Source organism: Chrysochloris asiatica, unplaced genomic scaffold (assembly GCF_000296735.1).
Source record: "Chrysochloris asiatica unplaced genomic scaffold, ChrAsi1.0 scaffold00036, whole genome shotgun sequence".
NCBI classification, from domain to species: domain Eukaryota; kingdom Metazoa; phylum Chordata; class Mammalia; order Afrosoricida; family Chrysochloridae; genus Chrysochloris; species Chrysochloris asiatica.
The window spans coordinates 16,756,955-16,778,078 of record NW_006408554.1 but is presented as its reverse complement, the minus strand read 5'-3'; the positions used below and the strand labels follow the sequence as shown (position 1 = coordinate 16,778,078).

The 21,124-nt window shown below is 38.9% G+C and overlaps 1 pseudogene; it reads left to right on the top strand.

The window, feature by feature from the left end:
• The first annotated feature begins 5,598 nt into the window (after positions 1-5,598).
• LOC102838927 lies at positions 5,599-6,197 on the top strand (annotated as a pseudogene).
• The last annotated feature ends 14,927 nt before the right edge of the window (positions 6,198-21,124 follow it).

Below are 21,124 nucleotides of genomic sequence, written 5' to 3'. Positions count from 1 at the left end.
AAAAAAAAAAAAGACATTTTGCAGCTCAATAACTGTGTACCAGGTATCAGAAGATGTATTCATTTTCTCAAGCAATGAAACCGTATCTGGAAAAGCAACTACAATTGGAGTTCTCACCTGGTTAAATCTGTGGTAATCCACTGCCAACTTCTGTGTTTTCTTCACAGACCAAATAAGCAAGCTGAATGATACTGTGTAGGAATCACCACTCCTGCATCTTCTCAGTCTTTGACACACAAATTTTTAACAACTAAGCTTACAGGTCCTTGCTGAATAGGTCCAGTCAGCATGATGTGATTAATGTAATGGACAAAGGCAATGCAATGCAGGTTCCTGAAGACTATATTATAATACTTCCATGAATGCAGCATTGCTTTTGATTTCCTCTTTTACTAAGTAGAAACAAATGATGTATCTTCTCTTGGCCTTTCCTACCATAATAGTCCTTATTCCACATGTCATAGTACCGTTGTGGATTAGCTGACAGTAGCTGAGTATGCCCCTTCCAATTATGCATTTGGGACTAGAAAAGTCACCACAGATGGGTTCAGGGACAGACTGGACCTACCATAAGGTAAACTTGAGCTAAAACTCCACTGACCATGTAAATCCATGAGCTTCTGCACTGACTGTTGTTGTTGTTGTTGTTAGGTGCCATCGAGTTGGTACCGACCCATATCGACCTTATGCACAGAAGAACGAAACTCTGCCCGATCCCAGGTCAACCTCACTATTGTTACCACACTTGAGTCCATCGCTGCTACCATGTGGCCAATCCATCTTGCTGGGGGTCTTCCTCTTTTTCTCTGACCCTCCACTTTACTAAACATGATATCCTTCTCCAGTCACTGGTCCCTCCTGACAATATGTCTAAACTATGAAGATGAAGTTTGGTCATCTTGGCCTCCAAGGAGCACTCTGGCTGCACTTCTTCCAAAATGGATCTATTGGTTCTTTTGGCATCCCATGGCACTTTCAGTATTCTTCTTCAACATAATAACTCAAAGGCAGACTGGTTGACCATAGTAATGTTTTGGATGTCCTGGAATTAGTGTCCATTCAGAGCCAGTGTCCAGTAATCCCTATATAAATTCAGATTATTTTCTTTTTCCCTATATACAGTCACCTTGTAAAAGTATGTAGAGCCTTTGGGGGAAGACTAGAAGACAGACTCATAGTTTATATATTTGGCAGCATAGTGGGGTACTTCTTCAAGGGATCCAAGCTTTAAGTGGTTGTGGATCTATAACCCAAGTCTGAGAATTGATTAGGTGCTCTAATTGAGTCTCTGTTTTGTGGTTCAAGGTAGACTTATGTTCACTTGAAATAGAACTCTTCTGACTATACTGAGCAAATAAGAATCTCATAGACTTCCTGTCTATTTCTGTCTTAGGGACATCATGAGCAACTATCCAATACTATAGGCTTCTGCATATTAGATCATTTACTTATTGCTTGAACTTTGCTGCTATATTAACTACACTCATCTTATTTTTGGTGATTATATGCTGCTACTTGGTCCCTGTAACTCCAGGATTGAATCACACCATTGTATTTATGTTTCTCAATTCTGTAACAGCTATTCCAACTATGCTATCTGACCTACAAAGAAAAAAATCACAAAGCTCACTGAGGATGGTGGGGCTCTCCCTCCCCAAACTGTATTCCTCACAGTTGTGATAAAAATGCATACTCTGGAAATTTCCAGGATAAGCGTGAATGTCTGCATAATAAATCCACTCTAATAACCTCATCTCCTTAAGCCTTTGTCTGTCTTCTTCTATAGGTAGTCTGGCAATTCAATTTCATTTAATGTAGGCCACCTTCTGGCTCATGTTTGGAGCCAACCAATCAAACAAGAAAATCACTAATACCCTTGAGCAGAAACATTGGATCCCGATTCTTTGCTTAGTGGTCCTATATAAATAAATTTGGCCCAGCCCAGCATTATGTTCCTTTCAATACTGTTTCACATTCTTAAGATCCATTCCATGCATATTTCCTTGATTTTTCTCAGTATAAATCAGAAAAACCATATAGTTGCCTTGCAGTATAGCACATTTCTTAATGGATCACTTCCGTACCTCACTTTTGGGTTTTCTGTGACTTGAATCTAATTATAGGTCTAGAATAAAACATGGGTTGTGGAATTGGGTCCTGAGGAGAATCTGCAATATCTTGAGACATTTACAAGGTCTCCAGATAAAGCAGAGGTTGTCTCAGATGAACATGGAAGGTCTATTTGTACAAGAAGACTCAACAGAAATTATGTGTTTAATGTCTCAGCTTAATCAGTATCTGCTCATATGTCTTCTTTCCAATTTTCAGAATCTCATTCCTTTCCAATCATATTCTCACCAGATACCCTGTGAGGTTGGGAATTTGTACTGTAATTCAACCACTTTTAGGCAAAAGTATGGATTAGTTTTCTGACTATCTCACCTCTGTACCTATAGGGCATAGAGTTTTCTTTCAGAGCCCAGAGAAACTACCAGATAATTTATGCAGCAACTGAGTTGGGAATGCAAAGTTCTGAACTCATCCTTTTCATTCTCCGCGTTGTCCAGCAAACTTAGGTAGAAGCCATCAGTCAATCTCACTAGAGTCCTTAGGTTGACAAGAATGCCCTAAGGCATCAAGGACACAGTCACCCAAATCCTGAGTAAGTATTTTACTAAAAGTATTCAATGATAATATTTTGTGTATCTCTATTGGAGTCCTGGTGTGATGCTATAGAATAAGCACTGGACTGCTAATCACAAAGATGGGTCACCAGTCACTCCTTGGAAACCCTATACAGGTGCTATATGACTCAGAACTGACTTGATAGCACTTAACAACAACAATATTGGCACATCATGCCATGAACAATAAGTGTCCTCTTTACTACTGGGAATACTGTCATTAGTGACTTTAAATCTAATCATATTGAAGAACCAATTTCAGAAAATCCAAAACCAGCTCAACAAATTAGTTATTAATATTTTGTTCCTCTACAGTCTCAGTACCAAATATTGCCTTAGCCAGCGTTCTCTAGAGAATTAGACCAGTAAGTAATAAACATATAAATACAGAGAAAAATTTATTTTAAGAATTGGTTCACACAATTATGAGACAGGTGACAGGCTTAAAATCCTGGTACTCTTGTCTGAAATTGATAGTCCAGGTGGTAGGCTGGCTCTCTGTGTATAGTCTTTCTTTCTTGGTTTTGAGCCACTGATCTTGCTGTTAACTATCTAGTACCTATATCCTGTAGCACGACACATAGCAACAACTAAACTAGTGTTTGACCAAAATTGGGCACCAGAATCTAACCAAGTTGACACTTGAATTCAGCACAGATGGCAAAAGACCATTCTTTTTGAGGACTAAAGCTACGGATAATGTTGTGGTTAGAGTCCTAGTATGGTGCTATAGGATAAGCACTTGACTGCAAGTTCAGTTTGAACCACAAGGTTGGCATTCAAACCAACCAGTCATTCTTTGGAAACCCCTACACAGGGTCTCTATGAGTCAGAATAGACTCATAACAATCCTGTAAAGAGTTTCCACTGAGCAGCTGGTAGATTTGAACCAATGACCTTGTGGCTCCCAGTCTAGTGCTTATCCTAAAGAGCCACACCAGGAGTCCAGGTATAATATGTGAATATAAATATTCATCATTAATCAACATAATGCAAATTAAAATAATATAGTAACTTTAAAGATTCAATTAGGGGGGAAATGTAAATGATCATACTTGGTACTTTTGAAGGTACGATGAAACTGCAGTCCTCATGCATTTCTAGCTGGCTGCAGTCATTCACTGAATGGGTATTTGTACAGATGGTTCAGAGTGCAGGCTCTGGAGACAACTTGCTGTAGTGCAAATCATGGTCCCAATACTTGTTCCTTGTATGCCCCAGGCATTTAGCTTAATCTTTCCTCAGCTGTAAAATAGAGATAACAATAGTGCCTCCTGATACGTCCTATTGGGAGGATTTAATGAGTCAATACCCATAACACTTTTAGAATAGTAAACATTCAATAAATATTAACTCTTAACTAATTATTGACTTCATACCAATCAGAATTTCAACAGGAAACAGATGGCACACTCAAATTAGCATGCTTTTCAATGGTACTAATCTGAAAGGTATCTGAAGAGTGTAGGAAACCCACAAGGGATAGTTGGGGGGCTTGGGGCTAACAGCAAGTACAGTGCTATTACCCCTAAGCCTGAGAGATGGATCTGGGAGATGTTACTAAAACAGAGAGACTCATGTACAAAAGGAATTCTGGAGAGAAATGACTTTTTATTAAGGGGCACAGTAGATCTATGGGAACTTCTTAAGTAGAGAACCAGGGGAATCCACGTTCAGATCTCATGTTCCTCTCTTCCTATCAAGCCTCATCATTGGTTAAATTGTAAGCCCCAGAGCACAGAAGCCTGTTCAATGGTGCCATGCTGTTCAGCTTCCTGGTACAGACAGTAGGATGGAAAAGCTGGAAGAGCAGATCTGGAATGTATTTAGCATAGACCCTGTTAGAGAGAGAGAGAGAGAGAGAGAGAGAGAGAGAGACAGACAGACAGACAGACAGACAGAAAGGACATTATGTAGTTGTTGTTGCTGTTAAGTGCCCTTGAGTCGGTTGTGACCCATTGTAACCCTGTATAGGATTTACGAGGAGCATTTTGAACTGCTGATCTTGTGGTTCAAATCAACTTTGCATCTAGCACATTAACCCAGAGCACCACACCAGGATGCCAAGACTATGTAGAATGCTGTAAAATACCACTAGACATTTTTGCCTAGACATTTACAAAATGACCCTTTTGTAAACAGAATCCCTTTCTTTTCCTTGTAGAATACATCTGTCAGCTGCTTTCAATCCTAAAGGCCAATGAATAGAGTGCAGGTCCTAGAGAACCAGTCTCAGAGAAGCATCATCAAAACAAAAAAATGAAGTTGCTTTTTAGGAGGTACTTCCACACAAAATAACTATATTGGTTAGGCATTCCTTGGTTTGAGCAAGTCAATGAAGGCTTTCCACAGAGTATCAAAAGAAAATTTGATGAGCTTCTGACCTGCATATAAAGTAGAAATGACTAATAGAAGTTAACACCTCATCATCAAGGACAAATCATTCTATGGCTGGCTCATGGTTACTTCTTCCACGTCCAAGTATATTTTGTGCAAATCATTTCAAACCCAAAAGAACAAATAAGGATTGTTGTTGATTTTGTTAAGTACTATTGAATCAGTTCCATCTCATAGCAACCCTGTATAGGATTTCTCAGGAGCTGCTGGTGAGCTTAAATTATCAACCTTGCAGCTCAAACTGACCTTGCAATCCAGGGCATTAACCCACAGTGCCACACCAGGAGTCCTGAAGACTAAATTGTTGTTGTTAAGTGCTGTTGAGTCAATAGCAACCCTATATAGGGTTTCTGAGGAGCAGCTGGTAAACTTGAACCACCAACCATGCAGTTCAAATAGCTTTGCAGTCTGGTGCATTAACCCACAGCGCCACACCGAGACTAAATAAGCAGTGGTAAATTAAACAGATTAATGAACTATTCATTTTTTTGTTAAATGAATTTTATTTTAACAAATTAGGAAACTTAATCCTGCAGCAAATCACAGGTTGAGGAATGATTTTCTTGATGAAAAGATCTCCACCCAGAGGGAAGCTGTGGCAAAGGGCCTAAACTATAACTTCACAATCTCCTTCGATGTCAACAGCCATGCAACTATGGCTACTGCTGCTCTAAAGAAAATTTACCTAGAATATCCTCAATTATACAATAATAGTATCATCTGCTTTTCCTTGCCAGAAGTTATTTATAAGATGAGACAAGTAGATCAGAATGTGGTGATGGCTCTAATGCACAGACCTTGGAACCTTAGCTTAGCTACACAGGAGATGAAAAACCATGCTTTGAGTCTGTCTGGAAACAGTCCATGTTTATGCTATTGGACATTTTGCTGGACTGGAGCATGCATAATATCTTGCAGTACCTATGTGGAGTTTCAGCTTTGCTCATGCAAAAGGACTTTGTATCCCCGGCCTACCTGAAAAAGTGGTAAGCGAAGGGAATTCAGGTTGTTGGTTGGACTGTCAACACGTTTGACGAGAAAAGTTATTAAGAATCCCATCTTGCTTTCAGCTACATCACTGACAGCCTGGTTGAAGACTGCACCTCTCAGTTCTAGACTGTTGCCCATGGAGGACATGTGGTTCAGAAACTTCCTACAGCCTCATACAGACTTATTCAAACACCTTGGAGCTAGCCCCAGGCTCTGGGGGAGGGGTGGGGGGAAGGGGCGGAGGAAGCAGGGAACTCACCCCAACAATAGTCGGTACTTGTTTATTTTTAACTGAACCAAGGAAAAACCCAGTATTGCCACCACATTCCATGGAGTCCCTGAGGTCAGCACTGTTGCTCTTGGAATACCTGGGTCAGAGGAAAGCTACAACAATGCCTGCCTCCTCCTAACTGAGGCTCACAGCAAGACCCAACGCGAATAAGCACACAGTGAGCTGTTCAGTCTGGGGGTACAGGTGCAAAAGCATGGGCAATGCATTATCGCTCAGAGTTGGCATTTTAAAACTTGGCACACTTACAAAATGTACTGATGTCAAGTCATCTGTTTTCAGCTACGTTAACAATGTACTGTAGGCATCAAATTTGTGACCATACTAATAAAACCAGTCAAAGGAGCCCTAAAAAAAAAAAAATGTCCAATAGATTTCAACTCATGAAGACCCTATGTGTGTCAGAGCTGTTGCTGTTCAGTGCTACTGAGTCAGTTCTAACTCATAGTGACCTTATATATACACAGTGTTTCTAGTGGCAACTGGTATGTTTGAACTTCCAACCTTGTGGAGAGCAATCCAAAGCTTATTCTACAGCATCACACCAGGGTCCATGTGTCAAAGTAGATTTATGAAATTCTGTAGGAATTTCAGTGGCTGATTTTGAAAAACTGGATCACCAGAACTTCTTCTGAAGTGCTTCTCCTGGATATAACTTTTTAAACTTTCTGTGAACAGCCAAGAACATGAATCATTTGGATTACCCAGGCATTTGGTTAAAAAAAATAAGTATTTAATAAATTCCAAATACAAATAAAGTATCCCTAGTTCTGGTGTGGCACTGTGGGTTAATGCACCAGACTGCAAAGCCATTTGAACTGCAAGGTCAGTAGTTCAAGTTCACCAGCTGTTCCTGGGAAACCCCATACAGGGTCACTATGGGTCGGAACCGACTCAACGGCACTTAACAATAACAAATGGCTCTGCCAGTTAGGAACTGGACTGCTAACCCAAGTTCAGTGGTTTATACCCAACAGTCACTCTGCTGTAGAAAGATGAGACTGTCAGCTCCTGTAAAGAGTACAGTCTCAGGAACCAAAAGAAACAGTTCTATATCTCCTATAGGGTCCCTATGAGTCAGAATAGACTCAAGAGTAGTGGGCTGGATGCAAGTAAATAAATGCAAATATATAGATGAAAATGAAACACTACCTGGTCTGATGCCTACCTCACATTTGTTGCTAACCCTAAGCCCATTACTGCCACCACTGTCCTAATCCTTCTCATTGGGGGGTCTTCCTCTTTTTGTATGGCCCTCCACTTTACCAAACATGATATCCTTCTCCAGTGACTGGTCCATCCTGATACTATGTCCAAAGTATGAGAGACGGAGTCTGGGCATCCTGGCTTTCTAGGAGCATTCTGGCTGTACTTCTTCAGCACAGATTGCTTTGTTCTTTTGGCAGTCCATTGTACTTTTAATATTCGCCTGTAACGCCATAACTAATACACACCCATTCTTTTACAATCTCCCTTATTCACTGTCCACCTTTCACATGCATATGTTGTTGTTGTTGCTCTAAGGTGCCATAGAGTCAGTATCGACTCCTAGTGACCCTGTTGTTGTTGTTGTTAAGTTCCGTGGAGTCGGTTCCGACTCATAGTGACCCTGCACAGGGTTTCCGAGGCTGCAAATCTTTACGGGAGCAGAATGCTTCATCTTTCTCCCACGGAACCGCTGGTAGTTTCGAACTACTGACCTTGCGGTTCACAGCCCGATTTGTAACACTACGCTACCAGAGAAGGTCAGTAGTTCGAAGCTACCAGCGGTTCCATGGGAGAAAAATGAGGTGGTCTGCTCCCGTAAAGATTTACAGCTCGGAAACCCTGTGGAGGATCGCTATGAGTCGGAACCGACTCAACGGCACATAACAACAACAACAACTAGTGACCCTAGGTTATTGAAAATAGCATGGAAAAACACTGAAACTTATATCTTTGCTCTTCAACATTTTGAAGATGTCTTGTCCAGCAAATTGGCCTAAAGCACTACATTGTTTGTATTTATGGTTTTATATATATATGTGGCAATGCATATAGCAATTCTGGTGTGGCACTGCAGAACAAGTACTGGTCTGCTAATGGTAGGGTTGGTGGTTCAAACTCACCAGTCACGCCTTGGCAACCCTATACAGGGTCATTATGGGTCAGAACCAACTTGATGGCACTTAACAACAACAACGTGTATAGAAGGATAGATAGATAGATAGATAGATAGATAGATAGATAGATAGATAGATAGATAGATAGATAGATAGATAGATAGATAGATGAAACATTATGAAAAGAAGCACAACATTGTCCAATATAGTGCAGGAAGATGAGCTGCTAAGGTTGCAAGGCACTTAAAATAAGATCAGACTGGGAAAGAGATGACTCCTCAATGAAAAGTTGACTACAATGATGTGAACAAAGTAAAGCTTACAGGACCTTCATTTGCTGGTGGGAAAAAAAAAAACCAAAATAGGGAGAAACAGCTGCAAATATCCATTAATAATCAGAACAAAGAATTCAGGGAAATTGGAAGTAGTCAAAAAATGAAATGGGGGAGGCAGAAAATGGCAGACTCGTCAGAAAGGCTATATAGACCCTTTACAACAAAGACACAGAAAACTAAACGAAACAGATGCAGATGATATTCTTGGAACCTTGAGCTTCAAATGATGGTATACAGAAGTGGATTGAATGCTTACTAAGAGAGAAAGCTGAACAGAAGCAGCCAAAAAAGAGACAGACTGGTGACCTGTGCCAGCCTACCAGGCACAGCATGACCATTTTAAGCTTTTGTGAGTGGTTTCAGAGACAAGAAAACATATTGGTATTGCAGAAATATACCAGTGACTCACAGAGACAAAAGTGAATTTTTTTTCATGTTTCCATCCTCTCTTGATGTCTTGAGACATAGCTGCCCACCCACGCCCATATACTCTTAGGGAAAATTCTGCTTTCTCGGTGGTCAGGGCTTCATAGAGGTGAGCACTGTAGCTGTGAGTCCAATTAACAGAAGGCAGAGCTGTGTGCATTCATCTCGAACCCTCCTCCAAATTTGCAGAGTTGGTCCTGGCTAGTCCTAGACTAACCCTCACTAGGTGAAGCAGCTGAACAGATGCATGGGTCGGGGTGGTGATCTGTGCTGACCAGTTACTGCAGTGTGGCCATCTTGAACTTTTGTGGGTGGCTTTGAAGGAAAGAGAGCAGTAGGTGGCATTGAGGCATACTACTTATTGGCAGTGAGAAATGTGTGATTTTTTTTTTTTTCTTGTACTCCATATTACCCTGGTGACCAGAAGTGTGGCCAGTCTCCACCAGCATATATTTCTAGGGAAGCTCCTACTTTCCAGGCAGTCAAAATCCATCAAAGGAAGTGATGAACTAGCAGCACCAGCCTTAACACCTGGAATTAGGTGTGGCTGGCTCCAGTCCTGCCATGGACTACCAGGATATCTCTCTCTCTCAGCTGCCCACTGGAATGGAGATACCCTAACCCCCTGCTGCTTTGGATTCTGTGTGTTCCCTGACACCAGCAATAGTTTCTCTGGTTCCATGTTCCCATCTGAATCTGGCTTTAACTTCTGGAAGTTCTCTGTCAATGTATGGTTGAAGCTGTTTTTGTATTATCTTTAGCAAAAGTTTACTTGTATGTGATATTAATTGTCAATGTACTATTGCAGCCATTTTTTAATTATCTTTAGAAAAATTTTACTTCCATGTGATATTAATGATATTGCCCAATGATTTCTGCATTCCACTGGGTCATCTCTCTTTGGAATGGGCACAAATATGGATCTCTTCCAGTTAGTTGGTCAGGCAATTGTTTTCCAAATTTCTTGGCTTAAATGAAAGAATGCTTCCAGTGCTGCATCATTTTGTTGAAAGATTTAATTTGTATTCCATCAATTCCTGGTGCCTTGTTCTTTGTTGATGCCTTCAATGAACCTTGGACTTCTTCCTTCAGTATCATTGGCTCTTGGTTATATGCTACCACTTGAGATAGTTGAACATCAGCCATTTCTTTTTGGTACAATGACTCTGTATTCCTTCCATCTTATTTTGATGCTTTCTGCATCATCCAATATTTTGCCCATAGAATCCTTCAATATTTCAAGTTGAGGGTGAATATTTTTCTTCAGTTCCGTCAGCTTGAGAAATGCTGAGCATGGCCTTCCCTTTAGTTTTCTAACTCCAGGTCTTTGCACTTTTCATTATAATATCTGTTTCTGTCTTCTATAGCTGCATTTTGAAATTTTGTATCCAGCTCTTTTGCCTCATTTCTTCCATTTACTTTAGAATCTCTACACTGGTGAGCAAGTTTCAGAATCTTTTCTGACATCCATTTTGGTCTTTGCCTTCTTTATTATCTTCTTAATGACCTTTTGCTTTCTTCCTGTATGATGTTCTTGATGTGATCCCACAAATCTTCTGATCTTCAGTCTTTAGTGTTTAATGCATCAAATCTGTTCTTCCAGTGGTGTCTAAACTCGGGTGGGATATGTTCAGGATTCTATTTTGATCAATTGATGGTCTGTTCCACAGTCTTCCACTGGCTTTGTTTTGACTGATGATATGGAGATTTCTCCACTGTTTCTTTCCACATATGTAAGTCAACCTGATTCTCGTGCATTCCATCTGTTGAGGTTGATATGCATAGTTGCCTTTTATGATGTTTTTAAAAGTATTTTCAATGAAGAAGTCATTGGTCTCACAAAATTCTATCATGCAATTTCTAGCATTCTTTCTATCACCAAGGTCATATTTTCCAACTACTAATCCTTCCTCTTTGTTTCCAACCTTTGCATTCCAATGTTGTTGTTGTTGTTAAGTGCTGTCGAGTCAGTTCCGACCCATAGTGACCCTGTACAGGGTTTCCGAGGGTGTAAACCTTTACGGGAGTAGAAAGCCTCATCTTTCTCCCGTGGAGCGGCTGGTAGTTTCGAACTGCCGACCTTAAGGTTCGCAGCCCGATTCGTAACCACTACGCTACCAGAGCTCCGATAGTAATTATCAATACATCTAGACTGCATGTTTGATCAATTTCAGACTGAAGAAGTTGATAGAATTCTTCAATTTCATCATCACTGGCTTTAGTGGTTGGGGAATAAATTTGAATAATAGTGGTATTATTACTGGTCTTCCTTTTGTTGTTGTTGTTGTTAAGTGCCGTCGAGTCGGTTCCGACCCATAGCGACCCTGTAGGTATATGGATATTATCCTATCACAGATGACATTGTACTTTAAGACATATCTTGATGTGTTCATTTTGATGATGACTGCAATGCCATTTCTCTTCAACTTGTCAGTCCCTGCATAGTAAACTATGTGATTGTCAGATTAAAAATGGCCAGTACTAGTCCAATTCGGCTCACTAATGCCTAGGATACTGATGTTTGTTATGTTCCATCTCCATTTTGACAATTTCTAGTTTTCCTAGATTCATAATTCATACATTCAATGTTCTTATTAATGGGTGTTTACAGTTGTTTCTCCTCATTTTGCATTGTGCCCCACCAGCAAATGAAGGTCCTATAGGCTTTACTCCATTTGCATCATCACAGTCAACTCTACTGTGAGGAAATACCTCTTCCCCTTCATATTTTGAGTGCCTTCAAGATGAGGGACTCATCTTCCAACATTATATCTGACAATATTCTGGTACTCTTCATCATGTTTCAATATTCAATATTCTGGTGCTGACAATATACCACTGGTATTCATAAGATTTTCAGTGACTAAATATTCAGAAGTAGACTGTCCCTCCTTCGTCTATTCTGTCTTCATCTAGTAACTCAGCTGAAACATATCCACTGTTGGTGACTGTTGCAGACCATGTAAGACTAGTCAGAGGTTCGAGGCCCTCTAGGGCCGAGTGTAACAAATGAGGCCGCTGGCAGTTAATGGCAAATTGCTTTCATATTAATATTCAGGTATATATATTAAATTAATACACTTGGAGCCTTGGACAATCCACAGATAAATGTGATATTTTCCTAGAGCTGAAACTAAAGGTTGTAAGGTTAAGCCTTTCTCCAAAGGATTAACTAAAAATGTCTTAGCTACTTCACAGCTCTTTGTTCCATAGACAAAGAACCCATCCTCCCTAATCCTTTTCCAGGTGCAGCCCATTCACCTGGGCGTCTGGAGTCCTCCTGAAGACCTGGCTCAGGAAGCCAAAGCAGCAGGACTCCGCCCAAGCTTTTGTCTTTATCTCTCACCTTCCCCCAACTATGCTCAGGGGCTATAGATATGTTAATTGGGCCTGAGAATCCAAGTTGCTAGCCTGGGATTCGAACCACGAAGTAAGATGTAAAGTTACCTGAATGTCTGGAAAAGTACTGATGTTAGCTATACCTTGCCTAAGTCTCTCCCAGCTTGATGTGAAGCTCCTCCCTTGAATAAAGCAGAGGCCCGGGCCTCTCCAGGGGTGCATTACTGGTTGGCAGGCATGGAGTAAAGATCAGTGCATTGCTGGTTGGCAGGTTTGGAGTAAAGATCAGTGCATTACGGGTTGGAAGGCATGCAGTAAAGATTGCAGGGCAGTGAGTTGCTGCCTGCAGAGGCCACGATGACTGTAGTCCCAAGCCTGCCTATCAGTGATGTATCCACCCTGGCTTTGGGGTGCCTCTTTGTCTCTCTCTTTCTGTGTATTCTTGATATATATGAATCGCCATCAGGTATTCTCTCCTCGTGAACTGAACCCCAATGTCGAGGTGGGTCCCTGACAGGTGACCCTGATGGTATTTAAAATACCTGTGATATAGCTTCCAGAATCACATAACATGCAAACCACAACAATATGACAACCTGACAGATGTAAGGGTAGGCATATGTTACATCAGGTATCTGTAAGGGAAAGAGGAAATTTTCAGAAGAATGATGAAGAAATGTGATGACACAAGGAGATGTACAAAGGGTAACGTGGATAGAGGTAAATAGTGTTATGAACACAACCTCTGAACAACAGGGTTCTGCAGGTGGCTACATGGACAGATACACAGGCTAAACAAGTATGAGAGGAAGAGTAAAAGTATAATCACAAATATATAAGGGTTTAGAAGTGGGTATTAGTACATAGGTATTTACCTTTGATGCAAACACACCAATGAATGTGGTGGAGCATATAGTGGACAAAATGATGAAAACTTCTTAGATATTATCAAACACCTTAAGACAATGAGTTGTTGGGTCTTGGAGCTCAGGACCATAGTCTCAGGGGACACCATGGTTAATTGGCACAACATAGTCCACAAAGAGAGTGTTCTACATCCTACTTTGGTGAGTAGTATCTGGGATCTTATAAACTCATGAGCAGCTATCTAAGATGCAACTATGTGTCTCTCCATGTTCAGAAGAAAGAAGAATGATGAGAATTGATGATGCTTGGAATCAATTAATCCAGTGGACTAATGGAGCTTATGAACATCAGTATCCATCACTTTGAGACCAAAAAAACAAGATGTTGCCTGGCTACCTCCACAAACTACTCTAAAATAAATCACATTAGAAGGTCCCAGAAAGAGTGGGAGAAAAAGTGGAGCAAAAACCAAAATGATAAAAAGAAGACCAGGCTTATTGGTCTGAAAGAGATTGAATTAATCCGAGACTGTGACCTTCAACCATTCTTCTGGTCTGAAAAGGAACTCACCCTAATGTCCCAATTTTCAACCAAGCAATTGTTGTTGTTTTTATTAAGTGTCATCAAATTAGCCCCAATTCAGCGACAACAGAATGAAACACTGGTGGTCCTGAGTCATAGTGACAGCTATTGTTACACTTGAACCCATTGGTGCTTCCACTGGACCAATCCATCTCATTGGTTCTTCTTCTTTTTCTCTGACCCTCCACTTTACCTAGTATATATATAGGTATATAGGGGAGACACAACAACACTAGTAATGTGTGCTCAATATGAGATGGTCAATCATTCAAAATAAAAATGGAAACATTTACCTAAGGACAAAGTTGAGAAGAGATGGGAAGGTGGGTAGTTTGGAAATAGGAGCCACAGGTAGGGAGTGGGATTAACTGTTGTTGCATGGAGGGGGCCATAATCATTGAGACAAAACAAATTGTATGATTTGTTGAATGTAAAACTGATGATCTTCTCAGTCAACCTTGACCCAATTCACAATAAAAAGTTTTTAAAAATTAAATGAAACACATACAGATTGTTATCCTAGACATTAGTGAACTGAAGTAGGCTGGTTTCTGGTCATTTAAAATCAGATAGTATATGGTATATTGACATATACTATTTGAAGAATGATAAATCAAAGAAGAGTAGTGTCACTTTCATCATCAGAAGAATATTTCAAGATCTATCTTGAAGTCCAAAACTATCTGTGAAAGAATAATATCCATAAGTCTACAAGAAAGACCAGTTAGTACCACTATTATTCAAATTTACATGCCAACCACTAAAACCAGTGTTGATCAGTTGAATAATTTACCAAATTCTTCAGTAAGATATTGAACAAACATGCAATCAAGATGTACTGATAGATGATTGGTGATTAGAATGTAAAGGCTGGGAAATATGACCATGGTGATAGAAATGATGCTGGATATCACATGATTGAATTTTGCAAGATAAGTTACTTATTCATTACAAATACCTTTTTTAAACAACTTAATAGATGGCTATATACACTGACCACACCAGATGGAATACACAGAAATTAAATTGATTACATCTGTGGAAAGAGACAGTGGAAAAACTCCAAATCATCAGCCCAAACAAGGGCAGACTGTGGAATCATCAATTTTTCATATTCAAGTTCAGGCTGAAGCTGAAGAAAATTAAAACAAGGCCACAAGAGCCAAAATATGATGTTGAACATGCCCCACCTGAAGTTAGGGATCCTTTCAAGAAAAGATTTGGTGCACTAGGCACTAATAACCAAAGACCAGAAAAGTTGTGGGATGATATCAAGAACACCATCCGTGAAGAAATCAGTGTCTTTAAAAAATTAGCAAAGAAAGAAAAGTCCAAAATTGATGTCAGAAGAGATTCTGATACTAGCTATCTTGAAGGATTCTACCGGAGTCCTAGTGTGGCACTGTAGGATAAGCACTGGACTGCTAACTGCAAAGTTGGTGGCTCATACTCATCAGCCCATCCTTGACAACCTTATACAGAGTTGCTATATGTCAGAATTGAATCAGCAACACTTAACAACTACAACAACATCATGTGCAAAACATTGAAAGATACAAAAAACATCAAAAGATGGAAAGAATACACAGTCATTATACCAAAAAGAAATGGTCGATGTTCAACCATTTCATTAGGTAGCATGAAATGATCAAGAGTCAGTAACCCTAAAGGAAGAAGTCCAAGCTGCACTGAAGGCATTGACTAAAACAAGGCTTCAGGAATTGACAGAATACAAATTGAAAAATTTCAACAAAGTGATGAAACACTGGAGGTGCTTACTCATCTATATGAAGAAATCTGGAAGAGATCCATATTTGTGCCCATTCCAAGGAGAGGTGCCTCAATGGAATTTGGAAATCATCAAAAAATATCATTCATATCACATGCAAGTAAAATTTTGCTTAAGATATTTTAAAAAATGATTACAAGAGTGAATCAATAGGAAACTGCCAGAAAGTCAAGCTTGATTCAAAAGAGGTCATGAAATTAGGAATATCCTTGCTGGCATTAGATGAATCTTAACTGATAGCAGAGAATGCTAGAAAGATGTTTACTTATGCTTTATTGCCTATGCAAAAGCTTTTGACTGTGTGGATAATGACAAACTATAGAAACACTGCAGAGAATGGGTGTTCCACAGCACTTAACTGGGCTCATTAGGAATCTGTACAAGTGGCAGTGGTTAGAACATATAGTTTTGGTAAAGTGGAGTGTCAGCAAAAAAGAGGAAGATGCCCAAAGAGATGGATTACTACAATGGCAGTAGCAATTGTCTCAAACCTAACAGCAATTTTGAGGACAGCACAGGTCTGGGTGATGTTTCCTTCTGTTGTGCATAGGATCACTATCACTCAGAACCAACAACAAAACCTAACAACAACATCAACAGTTATGGATGATGATTATAGATTCAAATAAAACAAAAGCCTTGACAGCATCAATCTTTCCTCCATTTATCAATACGTTAATTATTAGTTCAATGGTGAGGATTTTTGTTTTCTTTATATTGAGGTGTAACCCATGCTGAAGGTTGTAGTCTTTGATCTTCATCTGTGTTTCAAGTCCTCTTCACTTTCAGCAAGCAAGGCTGGTGTCACCTGCATATTAGTCTTCCTGTGATACTGATGCTGTGTTCTTCATATAGTCCAGTTTCTCAGATTATTTACTCAGCATACAGTTTGGATAATTATGGTGAAAGGATGCAATCATGATGCACACCTTTCCTAATTTTAAACCATGAAGTATTTCCTTGCTCTGTTCAAATGACTGCCTCTTGGCCTATATACAAGTTCCACATGAGTACAATTAAGTGTTATGGAATTCCCATTCTTTGTGATGTTATCCATGATTTGTTATGATCCACACAGTTGAGTAACTTTTATAGTCAATTAAACACAGATAAACATGTTTCTGGTATTCTCTTCATTCAGTCAAGATCCATCTAACATCAATAATGACATCCCTCGTCCCACATCCTCTTCTGAATCCAGCTTGAATTTCTGACAGTTCCCTGTTGATCTGTTGCAGCAATCATTTTTTAATTATCCTCAGCGAAAATGTACTTGGCCACTGGAAGGGGACTGATTGTAAAGGGCATGAGGAAATTTTGGGGGGCGTGAAGGGAATGTTATAAATCATGAGTATGATGGTGGTGTCACAGGTGTATAGATTTGTTAAAACCAATTGAAGGGTACACCTAGAACGTTGTTGTTGTTAAGTGCCGTTGAGTCAATTCTGACCCATAGCAACCCTGTATAGGGTTTCCAAGGAGAAGCTGGTGATCTTGAACCACTGACCTTGCAGTTCAAATGACTTTGCAGTCTGATGCATTAGCCCACAGCACCACACCAGGACTCCACATAGGTGCGTTTTATTGCATACAATAAAGATGATAAAAATAGGTTCTGAAATAAAACAACTGAGTAAGAGAAGAAAAAGTACTTGTATGTGATATTTATGACATTGTTAGATGTCTTCCACTTCTGTTGGGTCACCTTTCTTTGGAATGGACACAAATATGTATCTTTTCAAATCAGTTAGCCAGGTACTGTTTTCAAAATATATAGCCCCCAGTACTGTGTTTGTTGAAATGTTTTAATTTATATTTCATCAATGACCAAAGTCTTGTTTTTTTCTAATGCCTTCAGTGACGCTTGTACTGCTACCTCCTGAAATGGTGTACTGAACCAATTCTTTTGAGTACAATTATTCTTTATATTCCTCGTAATGATTCCTGTATCATTCAAATTTTTCCCAAAGAATCCTTCAATATTTCTACTCAAGATGTGAATGTTTTCTTCAGTTCTTTCTGCTTGTGGATTTCTGAACATAGTCTTACATTTTGGTTTTCTAGCTCCAGATCATTGCACATTTCAATATAATCTTTTACTTTGTCATCTTGAGCTGCCTTTTGAAATCTTCAGTTCAGCATATTACTTCACCATTTCTTCTGTTACTTTTACTCTAGTTTGCAAGAGCAAGTTTCAAAGTGTCTTCTGACATCCATGTTGGTCATTTCTTTATTTCCTGTCTTTTTAAGTAACCTTTTGCTTTCTTTGTGTCTGATATCCTTGATGTCACACCATAACTTGTTTGATCTTCATTCATAATGTTCATGTATTAAATCTGTTCTTGAGATGGTTTCTAAATTTAGGTGGGGCATATTCAAAGCGATATTTTGACTCTTGTGGGCTTTTTTTCATCTTCAACCTGATCTGTCATGTAAGCATGTGGTGGTCTGTTTAGACTGATATTACCTCTCCATCCTCGCTTTTCATTGATGTAGTCTGTGTGATTCATATGTAGTCCATGTGCTAAGATTCATATATATAATCACAATTTAAGTTGTTGAAGGTGTACTGGCATGACACTGTAGAATAAGTACTGTTTACCACAAGAATGGTGGGTCAAACTCACCAGCTGCTCCTTGGAAACCCTACATAAGATTGCTACAGTTGGCAGCAATTCAACAGCACTTAACAACTTAACAAGTGTTGTTGAAAGGAGATATTTCCAATGAGTGAGTTATTGGTCTTTCAAAATTCTATCATGAAATATACATTATTATTTCTACCGTAATATTTCCACACTACCAAGTCTTCTCTATTTCAGTCTGTCATATTTGAATCAAAAATACTTAACTTCTTTGCATTTCTGAATTATTTCATACTGCAGAAGTTGACAAAAATCTTCAATTTCTTCATATTTTGCCTTAGTGATTAGTGGATAAATTTGAATCATAATCATATTAACTGGTTTTCCTTGTAGGAATATGGAGTATGCTATTGCAGATAACACTATACTTCAAGATAAGTTCTTTTTGACATTTTGAATGTGATGACATTGCTCTTCAATTTGTCATTCCCAGCAAACTAAACCATAATTATCTGCTTCAAAACAGTTAATACCTGTCTATTAACTCACTAATGCCTAAGATGGGAGTGCTGTGATTCTGTAGGATAAGCACTGGACTGTTAACCAGAAGTCCAGTGATTTGAGCCCATCAGGCGCTCCATGGTAAAAAGATGAGGCTTTCTCTCTAAAAGGCAGAATTGACTCAACAGCCCTTAGCAAAAACAAAAGCAGTAATGTCTATGAGGTTAATCTTTATATGTTGAATTTCATTTTTTGCCACTTCCAATTTTCCTAGATTCATACTTCTTGCATTCTTGTTATGATTATTAATGGATGTTTACAGATGCTTCTTTACATTTTAAGTCATGCTACTTCAGCAAATGAAGGTCCTGTAAGTATCACTTCACTCAAATCATTAAGGCTGACTCTACTTTGAGAAAGCAGCTCTTTTTTCAGTCACATTTTGAGTGCCTTCCAATTTGAGGGGCTCGTCTTGCAACACTGTATCCATGCTATTCATAAAAATTTCACTGGCCAACCTTTTTAGGAGTAGATCATCAGGTCTTTCTTCTAAGCATGGGTGCTTGATGGGATCCTATCCATCATGGTTGATCTCACTGTATTTGAAATACTGATGGCATAACTTTCAGAATCATAGCAACATACAAGACACCACAGTAAGAAAAACTGCCAGACAAGTGGTATCTAAGGAATAAATGGACTCAAAAATCCAATGAGGACTACAGCCATGAAAGCAAAGATAGATTTTCTCTAAATCATTATACAAAAGTGCATATGCTTTCTCCATAAAAGCGCTCAGATTTAAAATACAATAGAAAATGATCACAGAGAAAATGATGCATTTTTAACTTCTCATTTTCATCTCAGAATGTGTCTGGTGCCTATTCCTCACATCTCACTTCCTGTCTTTTATTGTCAGCTTTGGGCAGCTCTTCTTCCTTTTTTCCTCTCTCTGAGTCTTCATTCAGATTGGTTCCAGGAATTAAAAAGAAAGAAGCGGTCTTATAATATATCGCCCTCATCCATGCATCATTTTCATATTCTTCCTCACCAGGAAAATTTTATATATAAAAAAAAACTGGCAATGCTTGCCAACATTGTGATGATTGGAATGGTTTGCCTTGAGAATAAAAAATGTGAGAGGAAAATAGATCGCTTGATAATATTCATAACAATTTCAAGGATAAAGTACTTGCTATAATCTTCCTTAGTTCATTCCTTTTCTCTCTGGATGTCTCTAGGAATTATTTCTTTTTCATCTTAATTCTACATTATCAATATTCTCAAATAAAAAAGAGTAAAAGACAAAATTAATCTTATTTTTATGCTACCAGGTATAGCAAAATCCTACTATCCCCTACTTTATAAATAATAGCCTTATTTAGATTTACTATTACTGCTTATATTTCTAAATAATCATCATTATGTGGTCATATTTATTGAAGTAGGTTATGAAAATGCATAACTTAGTCTTTCCATTAACTCTTTCAAATTAATGAGATGCTATTTAGTAAATTACTATTTCCCAGCACTAAAAGGAAGAAAGCCAGTGGCTTGAATGATTTTCCAAAGTGCCTATTAATAAACACCCAAGGCATATATTAAAATACTAGAATGCAAAGGTCTTTGAGAAGTGCATGAGCATGGCAGCTTGTATTTTAGAAATGTGCATTAACCCTGTCATGACTACAGCTTGCTGCTCAATAAACTCTTCTTTGTGTGCTTATTACTCCTTCAATTTTCACTACACTCCCATATGTGGCAATTTTATAGTGATTTTTGACTGGACCAAAGATTTCAAGTTTTATTTTATTGTTTGTAAATGATCATTTGAAATGTCTGAGGTTTCCTGATTTTGTTACTCACTTTTCCATTGTTATAAAATAACAACTTAGAAAAACATAGGTGGCAATGTTCTAACTTAAAAAATAAAAAAAAATTATCCTATTTTTCAAATTCTTGAGATATTCTTATTGTTTCTGTTAAATGCCATTGAGTTGGTTCTGACTCATAGTGACCAGTATTGGATTTCCAAAAATGGTGGTTGGTTTGAATCACTGATCTTGTGGTTTGCAGTTCAGTGTTTTTCCTATAGTGTTACATCAAAACCCAAGAGACACTTGTTGTTGTTGTTGTTGTCAGGTGCCATCGAGTCGGAACTGACTCATAGCGACCCCATGCACAGCAGAACGAAACAATGCTCGATCCTGGGCCAACCTCACCACTGCTGCCACCCCC